This window comes from Carcharodon carcharias, chromosome 22 (genome assembly GCF_017639515.1).
Source record: "Carcharodon carcharias isolate sCarCar2 chromosome 22, sCarCar2.pri, whole genome shotgun sequence".
NCBI lineage: Eukaryota > Metazoa > Chordata > Chondrichthyes > Lamniformes > Lamnidae > Carcharodon > Carcharodon carcharias.
The window spans coordinates 13,529,288-13,540,609 of NC_054488.1; positions in this window are offsets into that span (position 1 = coordinate 13,529,288).

Sequence of the window (11,322 nt, forward strand, 5' to 3'; positions counted from 1 at the left end):
AATTAGCCATAGTCAACAAAGGACCATAGGCATCTCTCTAATGGAGAGAGAGAGAGAGACAATTGGTTACATATAGCTTGAAGGGCACCACTCAACATTGAGTATAGGGCAAGGTAAGGAGCAGGCCTCCATGAACTACCAGAGCCAGTACAGATTTTCACTGGGCAGGGGAAACAAGTTCCCTAAAAAATTGCAATATTGGAGCCTAATGTGTTTTCTCTGGAAACCTGCCACTTGATAGATTCAGTGCAGAATACAGCATTGTAGACCAGTGAACCGGACTGGCTTATTCTGTTTAAATCCACAATCTAGCTTTCAAGTGATGTAACTGGATTTCTAAACCCCTACAGGATTGACTGACTGTAGCAGCATGACCAGATTTATTTGTTCTTCGGCTAGACCCTTGTATTTACATGAAAAGCTGCTGCAGCTGATATCTCAATGATGAAAAATGCCTGTACAAAAAAGCCAATACCGATGTTTTGCATGGGTTCAACTTCCCCAAAAAAGTTCCCTTTGGCATATGAGTCCTTATGGTGTTTAGTAATATTGCATCATGGTTGACCAACCATCCTTTTTGGTACAGGGCCATGAGAATGAGCTCAAAAGGAATGGAGACAGAATGAAAGGGCTCTCATTTCCTGCAGTACTTAGTTTCCAACAGGCTCAAGAAGCTCTCAGATCAACAGCAGTTTTTATCACCAAAAAGGATTCCAATCCATTGACGTTCAGCTAGGTTGTGACTACCAGAGGATTTTTATGCATGTCTGTGCACAATATCTTGGAAGCTGTCACATTGCTTTTATAATGTGCCAGCAACATCTCTCAAAGATCTCCACACTTGCTAGTCAGTGGATGTCTCCTTGAGACAAGACCTACCATTTTGAGGAAGTGGCTGATGACACCTGTGATTAGCCCAACCATTTATGCAGAGGTAAGGTACAACTAGAGCCACATCAGTACAAGAGCCAGCATTAAACAAGTTGTTGGATTGCTGAAGGTGTGATTCAGGACAGAGCTGGATGCTCTTTAGTATGAACCAGCAAAGGTATCCAGAATGGTAGTGGTCTGTTGTACAAAAATAGCACTGCAGGGAAGACTAGAGCTGCATGAAAAGGAAGGTGCTGCCTGCTCCGCATCCTCAAAGGAAGAGTACCAGGAGGAGCAGGATGAGGAAGAGCCTGATGTTGCCAGGATGCCTGCAGCCAATCACCTAGCTGACAGAGAAGCCCACGATGGACCAGTCCAGGCATGGTTCAAAACCTGATCGTGTGAAGTCATATGGCTCATCAATGCGGAACCCACTGCTGCCCAATCCCCCACCTCCCAACTCAAATTATTTCCATTGTCAATGATCCCTCAATCTCATTTACAACCTCGGCCCATCTTCTACTCTCATCATACCATTTACCTCAATGGCACTCAGAAGGCAGGACACAACGATGGAGATGATTGGGCAATGGAGACTTGAAATAAAATGTATAATTCATTAACATTTTCAAATACATTAGCACAATACCATTGTTATAAACACCCAAGTGAATCACTCGTGCAGCAAAAAAAAGCTTCCTATTCTATTTCCTATTTATTACTCCCATATAGTGCTACCCCTGTGGTTCAACAGAGCGAGAGGCAGGCTGCTCATGCCCCGGCTCTCACATGAGATGCTCACGGCGGACGTCCTCTGGGTTTTGGGGCAGTGGATGAGAAGTGGGGAGCCTTAAGAAGAATTGCCACTTCCATGTGTTCTTCCTTCATCTTTGCTCTAATGGCCAACCCGCACTTACCTGCCAGCCAGGAGCTGGAGAGCTCTTTGCTGCCCTTTGCACTGCCAAGGCAAGGCTTTCCTCCATTCTGTTTCAAGTGGCAGACTGAGTGTGTATGACATTGGTGAGGGCCGGTGCTCACTCGATTGCCTGCTGTGTTTATGCAGGTGACCACTGTTTCCATGGAGGTGGTCATGAGTGCAAATGCCTGGAATGTCATGGCACGCGTGCTAGAGACCTACTCCTCCAATCATTCTCCAAGGGTGCAGAGTGTCTCTGGAAATGTTGACAGAACCAGACATATTTCTCGTTGATGCTCCAGAGTGTCCTCTTTGTTGACAACCCCTGCAGCTGGGTATCTGAGTCCAACTGAGCAGAACTTGGAGAGTCCTGCACCTCCGGATGGGTCTCCTCACTGCTGTCCCTGTCCACAACACCTGCTCCTGCTCACTTGTGACCCTCGCCATGTGACAACCTACTACCTCCCTTGGAGTCCCCACTGACGTGTGTGTTTCTGCACTAGCGGGGGTGTGGGGGGTGTGGCGGTTGGGCGTGTGAATTGTGTGACGGTTCTTCATCAGAGTGCATGACCTCCTCAGGACTCTTCACCCTCCTCCCACTCCAGTTTCTGCATCATGCTTGAGGGACCTGTGAGAGATGAAAGACATGAATTAGAACTAACGTGAGGAAAGGATTCAAAGCCAAAATTATTCAGGTGTTCATATTTAAGGCAGAGGTGACAGCGATCAGTGAGTGATTGTTATGTGTGAAAGGGCAGTGTGATCTAATTCTGACAGGCATCTGGGAGATCCCATCTCTCCATGGCCAATGGCCAGGTGCTCCACTGTCCTGCTGATTTCTAAGGCCTCCTCCTCCTCTGCAGCACTCAGGATAGCTATCATTGTAGGGCCACCCCCAGTTCTCTGTGTCTATCGCTGTAGGGCACACCCAGTTCTCCATCTCTCCCTGGAGCAATATGCTCTCCTGCAAAGAGAGAAAGCAGAGAGTTTTGGGTGTCAGAAATTGATTGTGTGAAGAGGATGAAATGGCAGCATTTGGACAGGATGGGTATGAGATGGCAAAAGGTTGATTGTGTGTGTTTCAGAGTTGGCTTTTCAGATGGGGATGTGAGGTCAAGCCTCAAGAGTTAGGGGAATGAGTGGAGCTGCAAGGTGTGTTGTTCTGAGGAGGGCTGTTCAGGAGAACACTGGGCAAGTCAGCATGTGGTGTTGGTATCTGAAAGTGGGATGTCATTCACCATGCAGCTGCAAGGGATGATAGTAGGTCTTCACTTCTTCAGCTACTACCTGTTTGGTTTGTGAGGCTGGCCTCTTCCTCCCATTCACAGGGAATAAGCCTTTTCTTTGGACCCTTACAGCTTACAAAATGAGTCCAGGGAAGCATTAGAGAACAGGGCCAGTTTTGTGGGGTGGTGGTTGGGAAGGAGCATTGGGAGGGGCAGATTTCTCACATTGCACATCCATCTTTCTGCTCACTTTATCCTCAGTGACAGACCTGCAAATGGAGCCATTCTGGCCTGCATTGGGGTTCCTTTAAATAGCGACCCTTGAGTTGACCAGTGCAGATTGTCAGTCATCATGCCAACTCTCTTAGTTTCTCAGGAAACCTGGAATCTGGATGTTAATGCCAAAGCTGAGTTATGAAAACATGACCAAACCATGTTAACTATTGTGTTCATGACCTGTTGCAGCCTCCCCTCCTGCAAGCGGGTCCACTGGGTAAGAAAGTTTTTCACTGTGCCTGTCACACTTCTAGTGAAGTTACAGCAATGGAATAGGAATACTTCCGAGGAAGTTCCCAACAAATAGAACACGCTAGACATCTGGATACCACTTTATTGAATAATGCTTCACACCTCATTGAGGTCAATCAAACATGTTCAGAGGGAGGAGAGAATTCCTGTTATTATTATGTAATGCCCTAGACAGTGTGTGTATATGCACAAACTATCCAACAACACATTTAGAATTAACTCCTTACAGAAAACGACTTAAATGTCCCAATTTTGACCTAGTTAGAAGGTATGACAATTCTAAGATATGACAAAATAGCTATTTAAAATTGTTTTTTTTAACTATTTGCTTATTTTTGTTTATCTTTCTATTGATTAAACAAAAATTAGCAGCTTCATTGTATGATTTTGGTTCTTGCTATGTTGCCTACATGGATGCTTGCCAGAGGCTGATTGGATCCTAACTTATCAGGGCATCTGGGATCTGAAATCTCCTGCTGAAATGCTGAGATTTGAGTGAAGGGTACAGGAAATGATGCTTTGCATGCCTGACCCAATCTATGTGATGTAACTTGACCTATCTGTGATACCAGATATCTGTGTTGTGAACTATTGACTTGGAGGATTTAGAGCTCGCTGTGTATTAGAGTGGATTTGGCGACATTTTTATTTTGTTTTCTCCTTTATGCATCAAGATGTGGTTCTCCAGTGTATTGACTGCTCTGCTATAGTAGGTTGTTCCTGAGGGTATGTTGTACATTTTCTCTGCCGTAACAATGCAAGATGTCTAAACAGTGAATGTGGCTGACATTGTGGGCATAGAGACTTGGCAGCATTGGTATGAAAAAAAGGGATAAATATTGATATGAATTCAGCTTGAATCTTGCTTGTTTATATTGCTTCTATTAAAGTTTAAGGTTTTAAGGTCAATAATTTCTCAACCACAACAGACAATGTGTTTAAAGGTATGTTAAAAACTGTGGAAGTAGAATAATATTAGTGAAAGTTCACCTTTTTTAAAATGGGAAGTGTTGTGGTACAGTAATTGCTTTGAGCTGTTATGCTTAATTATCTTTTCCTCTCCTGAGTATTTCTGTTTTTATTAATTTGAATTACATCTCCACCCCCCCCCCCCCCACCCCCCACCCCGCCCCATCCCTTGCCTGCTTTCATACTTAATTGTGCTCCAGCACCCTGGCTGGTGCAGTGCTTGGATTTGAATTGACCCCATATGACATTGGCAGTGTAAATCCTGCCAGTACTTACTGGCATGAAAATATAGTCTTGTGGTGATAGCTTCATTCCTGGCTTTGCTTGAAACCACATCAAGCAAAACTTTGCATCAAGATGCATAATCCAGTCGGCATGTGATTTTTGAGGAATTCACATTTAAATGAAGTGCAGGATTTGCAGTATTCTGGGAAGTATCTTTTATGTTCCTGTCCAAGGCTTTTCTACCATCCAGAGTTAGACGTTCTGTAATGATAATGGGATCTATGTAAGGTCACTAATATAAATTCAAGGACTGATTAATGTTTCTTGAATGATTCAGTGTTTCATAGGAAAATCTCTAAAGGTCATTAAAATTGAAACAAGTCTTTGATTTAATTCTTTTACATATATTAACACTTCATCTGTAATAGAAATGTACTGCATACTTGCCTTTAAAAAAGTCATCAGAAAATTGATTGTTATTAGTGAAGTTGCATTCTTAATTACTCCTGAATATTCTCTTGCTCAGAGTCTAAGATATCTGGTGTATTGGTCAGTCAGAGGGATAAAGAATGCAAAAAAAAAACACCCAGAAAATGCTAGAAACACTCCACAGGTCAGGCAGTATCTGTGGAGAGAGAAATAGTGTTAACATTTCAGGTTGAGGCCCTATTGCCAGAACTGAAAGATTAACTCTGTTCCTCTCTCCACAGATGCTGCCTGACCTGCTGAGTATTGTAACATTTTTGCTTTTAATTTTAGAGATTTCCAGCATCTGCAGTGTTTTCCCTTTTAGATAACGAACGCACTATACTGATCCTTACTATTCCCAGCTTGGTCAAAAACAACTCGGATTGATATAGTGCTTCAACGTAGAATAACACTCCAATATGTTTCTCAGAACAACAATCAATATAATGGATGCTGAACCAAGAAAGTGATTTTTGGAGTAATCATAATCGTAAGCGGTGGGTTTTTAGGACTGTCTTAAAATGTGGAAAGGGAGGTGGAATGTTTAGGGAAGGAATTATAGAGCTTGGAATCTAGGAGGCAGAAAGCATGATTGGCAAGGGCGGGTATGGTTGGGAGAACCAGATCTGAGTGTCCTCTGAGCATTCACACTAGATAAAGGTATGAATGGTTTACCATTAGTTTTCTACTCCTTAACAAATGCCCTAGCTTGTTCTCAGTACCCTTGGCCTCGCAGCCTATATTGACTCCCAGACCCTCAATGCATGAAATTTAAAATGTTCATCCTCTTGTTTAAATCCCTTTACAACCTTACTTCTCTATACTATATTAAGGTTCCTACTGTCACAGATACCAGTCTTCAGCTAATTTAATTTATTCCATGACAGGTGAGTGCACTAGACACAATGAAAGCTTTGGGTCCAGACAGAATCCCAGCTGTAGTCCTGAAGACTTGTGGCATAGAACTAGTTGTGCCTTTAGCCAAGATGTACCAGTACAGCTACAACATGGCATCTACCTGATGCTGTGTAAAATTGCTTAAGCCTGTTGTGTCCACGATGGACAGAACAAATCCAACCCAGCCAATTACTACCCCATTAGTCTACTCCCGATCTTCAGCAAGTATCAATATCAGCGATCAAGTGCCAACTGTTTGCCAATCACCTGCTCACTGACGCTCAGTTTGGATTCCACCAGGATTACTTAGCTCCAGACCTCAATGCAGAATTGGACACAAGCTGAATTCTACAAGTGAGGTGAGTGTAACTGCTGTTGACTTGTAGGTGGCATACAGCTCTAATAAAACTGAAGTCGATGTGGATCGGGGAAATTCTCATCACTGGTCGGAGTCATACCCAATACAAAGGAAGATTGTTCTAGTTGTTGGTCAATCTTCCCCACCCTTACTTTGCTGCAGGAGTGCCTCACAGCAGCATCCTTGGCTCAACTATAGCTGCTCCATCAATGACCTGCACTTCATCATAAGGTGAGAAGTGGGGTTGTTCGGCTCCATTTGAACTAATCCATGACCACATTTAGGAAGATCTGGACAACATCAAAACCTGGGCTGTTAAGTAGTCAGTGACATTCATGCCACAAAAGTGCAAGACATCTCCCTCAAAACATTCAATGGTAAAATCCATCCATCAATTACCTGGAGGTCACAGTTGACAAGAATTGCTTGGCTACTTGAGCAGGTCAGAGACTGAGTGTATTGTGGTGAGTGGTTCACCTTTGTATCAGAAGGTTCTACACCACCTTTAAAGCACAAGTCAGGAGTGTGATGGACTTGCCTAGGTCAGTGCAGCTCCAACAATATTCAAGAAGTTGAGCATTATCCAAAGAAGCCTACTTGATCACCACATTATCTAGTACCCTAAACACCCACCCTCTCCACCACCATGGCTGCAGAGTGTACTATCTACAGAATGCACTGCAACAACTTGCTAAAGGTGCTTCAGCAGCACACCCATGCCTGAGACCTTAATCACCAGGATGGACAAGGGCAGAAGGTGCATGGGAACACAACCACCTTCAAATTCCTCTCTAAGACACAAGCCATTCTAACTTGAGTATATATTACCATTCCATGACTGACACTGGGTTAATTTACTGGAATTCTTTACCTGCAATTGCACTGTAAGAGCACTTTCACCACAAAGGCTGCAACAGTTCCAGAAGACCCACCATCACTTTCTTAGAGCAGCTAAAGATGGCCAATAAATGCTGGCTTTGGCATTGATGTCCCCACCATGAAAATTAATTAAAAGAAGAGTGACTGGAGTCAGTGACAAGGAGGGAATATATTAACATTAAGCAAAACTAACAATGGAGCAGGGAATGTTTCACTACAGAGAATGATTCTAGCCAGACATTATTACATCTTTTAAGAGGAAATTGGCTAAATATTTGAAGCAGAAGATACAGAGTTATGAGGAGAGGCACAAGGTAGAGGGATTAAAAGAAAGAACTTGCATTTAGGTGGTGATTTTTGAAACCTCAGGACATTGCTAAGTGCTTCCCAGCTAATGAAGTACTCTGAAAGTGTAGTCTTTGTTGTAATGTAGGGATACACAACTTCCAGTTAGTTCACAATAAACAGTAATGTGACACAAGACCAGTTAATCTGTTTCTGGGGTGTTGGTTGAGGGATGAATGTTTGCGAGGATAATTCTCCTGCTCTGCTTCAAATTACGCCAGAGGATCCTTTGCAACCACTTGAAAGGACAGTTGGAACCTCAATTTTTACAAGTCAACTGTATCTCCAACAATGCATTACTCCCTCAGTACTATATTAAATATATTTTCAAGTCTGTGAAGTGCAGCTTGAATCCACCAAAGTCTGAATCAAAGACAAGAGTGCGACCAGTACAGCTGAGGCTGACAGGAGTTTTGAGTTGCTCCAACAAAGAGCCTACACAAGCACAATGGGTTAATATCCTTCACTTATAATTAAAATTTCAGAAAGCTAAATAAATAATTAGATAGATAATAGCTAATATAAAAATAAATAGGCTTAGAAATTTTTTAAAATATGTGAATTGTTATGACATAGCAGCTGATAAAGGCTGAGTTATTTAAATCCCAGAGGGAAATTTTAAACAACTGTCATAACCTATATTTTCAATAGCATGTTTGGGATGCAACTCTGAATTCAGAAATGAAACCACCAAACCTCCAGACGTTTTTCATATAAATTAAATTAAACATTTATTTATTTAACAAGGAATTAAACACATACAATATCTATAAATTACTACTATAATAACTTTTAAACAAATGCCCAAATTTATCATTCGTAGGTAAATCTTCACCAAGGCAACAAAAACCCATAGACTTAAACAGACACCAGGCAAAGCACATTTTATCATATGAACTCAAAATGTGGTTCCCTTCAATTTGGTTCCTTTGCACAGTTGTAGGCTTACAGGCAGCATGCCTCTGACTTACACACACAAAACTCTTTTCTGTATATAACAAGCCTTCCCAATTCTCATTGTATCATCAGGCCCTTTGAACTCCATCTCTTCTAATAATAAAACCCCTTTCATAGTACCAATTTTATTAGTAATATAAACATATTGCTTGGTGTCTCCTAGCTAGGTGCAAGATTTCACCCCCATTCTTTGAATGGTTTATTCAACAAATGCAAATGTACCCTCTACCTTATTGTTTACATCTCAAAACTATGACACATCAAAGAACCCAGACTAGCTGACTTTAATCCAATTAAGACAAACACACTCACACCCACACACATAGACCCTCCTACAACTCCAATTTAAAATAATTTCCAATAACATTATATACATTAATATCTTCATGACAGAATACATTTTCTTACTAAGGAAGAATTCAACATTTCAGAAAATAAAATTAACTTTTCAACAGTGAGGGTGGCTAGCTATAATTAGAAATTTAGTATGCTGTTAAAAACTCAATTGCCCCTCATTCAACAAGATGCAACTTTTTCAAGGGTTCTTCCAGTGAGACTAGCAGTATAAGAGTGGAAAGACTCGTCAATTCAAATGATTTTCATTGATTGCTGTTTGGGTGGTGTGGGTGGGAGACAGGTTGCCTCAACAGAGCACCCTCTGAAGGAATATGAAAAAAGACCTGAATTTCCAAGTTATTCCGCTAATGTGCGGACTCTAGAAGTTATTCTCTATTTCAGTGGATGGTGAATGCTGACAGTTTTGCCTACGTTACCACTGCAAAATTGGTGCCATTCTGTTTGTTAGAAATTAGTAAATATAATTAGGGTTTTTAATTAGGTTGGAAACAGTGGTCATTCAAAAACAGAAGATGCTTCTGGGTCCCTATGGAAAACAGACCCTGTATCTGGGACTGGATTCATAGTTTCTGTATATACTTGCTGAGAGATCCCGACATGTTTTTCAAAATCTGAATTGTTTACTTATTTTTATTATTTCTTGGGATGTGGGCATTTGTTGACCTGAGTGGCTTGTTTGACTATTTAAGAGGGCAGCTAAGAGTCGACCACATTGCTGTGGATCTCGAATCACATGTAGGCCAGACCAGGGAAGGACAGCAGATTTTCTTCCCTAAAGGGCATGAGTGAACCAGATGGGTTTTTACAACAATTGATGATAGTTTTATGCCACCATTACTGAGACTAGCTTTATATTCCAGATTTATTAATTGATTTTAAATTCCACCGGCTGCCATGGTGGGATTGGAACCCATGTTCCCAGACCATTAATCTGGACCTCTGGATTACTAGTCCAGTGACATTACCACAATGTCACCATCTACCCCCTGAATTAAATTAATTTTAATTAAACAAATATCAGTAACAAATAGATTCCTGAAGCCTTTTATCAGATTGCTGTTACTTCAGCTGTCCATTAGGAGCAGATGGGAGGGGGCATTGAGGGGTGGATGGGGTGATGAGAGACAGAGAGAGACAAACAGAGAAAGAGAGATCTGGAATGGTTGGTTCCAGTCGCAGCTATATTTAAACAAGATAATGAGCTGTACTTGCACACTACAAGGGTAGCAGGGAAACGTGACATTCCCAATGATGAAACCATGTTGAATGGTTGGCCAGTTAGCTTCAAGGAGCAGCAATTAACAGTTTGTGTCATTAACTTTAGCAGTAATTGAGCTGTCTTAATTAAATCAATTCCCTTTTGTAGGAGTAAGATTTTAAATGGTATTTTTAATTATATATATTATAAATATATATATTATATATATATAGTAACAGTGTATGCCATCTACTGGTGACAGTTGCGGCAAAAACAATACATGTATTAGGTCTCATGCTTGAAAATTCACTGTGACCAATTTCAATGCCCTGCTCTAAACATAATAAGCTTTGTAATTTCTTTGTCAAAACAGAACATTAGTAGCTGGGCTGGAATTAAAAACAGCTTTTAGAAACTCACTGGGAGCTCTTTCTAAGTCCACTTTGTAGCTATGAGTGAGGATGACCATCTCTTGACACTGAAGTAGCTGATTGCAACATGGGTTGTAAAAGTCAGTACTTAATTAGCACATTCGTTTAGATAATATCACCAACCCAACTTCGACACCTATGTGTTCTTTTGTTCTGCTGTCTGTGACATCTTTTGATGATCTGCTTCTAAACTGCTTTTGCCTACAACCACACCACCCCCCTCCACTTCTATCCCCCCCACCCAACCCCCCCCCACCCCACCTTAAACCAGCTTATATTTCACCCCTTCCTGGGATTCAACTAGTTCTGTCGAAGGGTCATGAGAACTCGAAACGTCAACTCTTTTCTTCTCCGCCGATGCTGCCAGACCTGCTGAGTTTTTCCAGGTAATTCTGTTTTTGTTTTGGATTTCCAGCATCCACAGTTTTTTGTTTTTATCTCTGTGTAAAAGTCAGTAACTGTGCAGAGTCTTCCTGTTTTCTATTTAGACCCCTTTTGCTGCAGTGGTTTCTTTTTACAGATTATACATGCAAAAAAAAAATGCTTGGCAGCACACAAAGCCCTCCAGTCCAGTCCATTTGCTGAGTATAACTTCACTGCTGACAAACTATTCTAAAACTGGGGCATAAACAGAAGACATTTATCTATTGGGATAACCCTAGGAAGATGTCAGCCTTACACTATGGTTTTACTGAGTA